This window comes from Phalaenopsis equestris, unplaced genomic scaffold, assembly GCF_001263595.1.
Source record: "Phalaenopsis equestris unplaced genomic scaffold, ASM126359v1 Scaffold223743, whole genome shotgun sequence".
NCBI classification, from domain to species: Eukaryota; Viridiplantae; Streptophyta; class Magnoliopsida; order Asparagales; family Orchidaceae; genus Phalaenopsis; species Phalaenopsis equestris.
The window spans coordinates 9507-10961 of record NW_018241851.1 but is presented as its reverse complement, the minus strand read 5'-3'; positions in this window follow the sequence as shown (position 1 = coordinate 10961).

The window sequence follows — 1455 nt, the reverse complement described above, 5'->3', positions numbered from 1 at the left end:
ATTTGGATTGCTTTCAATCCTATATATTTTTCTTTTCTTTTCACGGATTATTTTCAATCCTTTCTTTTTTCTTTTTCAAGTGAGGATTACTATATCTGGATAGCCTTTAATGATTTTGAACATCACATTGCTTTCCCTAAATTTGAAATTCAAAGCATTTCTTACCTTATAAATATTTCATAGTTTTCACATCATTAAATCCCAATCTTTTCTTCTCAAATAAATTTCCAGATTCTTAATACTTCAAAATATAGTTTTCTTTACTTTCAATAGTTAACTATAATCTTATTCTCTTATACTAAATATCTTAAGTTACAAAATTAATTTTCATTACAAAAATATTTCCTTAAATCTACCTAATATTTAAACAATTACAAAAATATAGTTACCTGAATTAAATTCACTACATAAAATCATATAAATTTTTTTTCAAAATATGTAAATAGAGGACATCTAATAGTTAATCTTTTTCTTCCCTCCCCCAAACTTAAATTTTTAAATATGAAATAAAGGTGGAAAGAAAATACTATAAATATAAATCATACCTCAGTATTGTAGGCATCTTTATCATTTTGAAATTTCTGCAGGTCTTCTCAAATTTTTACTTCACTTGGTCTCTAATATTAAGAGCTTTCTACACATGAAAATCATTAGAGAAATTTTTGGGAAAAGAAATTTTGAAATAAGTATAAAAACTAAAATAAAAATATACAACATTTCCTAACACAATTACAATGCTAAACAAAAGAAAAAAATACTAAAATGAAAATAAATATCACATCACATTACAATCCATAAAGTACTGAGCAACATCTATAACTTACACATGCACATTTCTACTACCACATTAAACATTTACAACAATAAAATTATCTAAGATTACATAAAATAAAAATACAAACATAAGTACATCAATTTCATTCTAAATATCAAAATCACAAGCTATTTCATCGTCACCTTGATCAGTAGGTGGATTGGGTTGATGCTGAGTATATCGGGGGCATTCAGGAAATGTAACATCAGGCTCTCATCTGTAGTGTCGGGCCTGAGCGTCATAATAAGCTATCTCAAAATCAGAATGCCTCTACAGGTACTCACTATCATAATCATGTCAGCGTTCTAAACATCCAATCCTTTTGTTTATTAAATCTATTCTCTTCCTCTGCAAGGTCAACTCATTCATCAAATCTGTTAAGGTAGGGGAGCTAGAAGGAGGAGGAGGGTCATAACTTGTAGAGGGGACATCTCTACTGGTAGAAGGTTCCTGACTCCTACTTCCAATTCTCCATTTCTCATGGGATACATAAGTCTTCAAATTAGATTTACTAATGGATTTCATAGGGTGAACCCATTCTTTCTCTCCAGCTTTCACTCCAGAAAGTTGGCAAAGTGTATAAATAAGTTCAGGATGTCCTAGACCTCCACTAGTCTCACTTCTTGCCGTAGTCAATATAT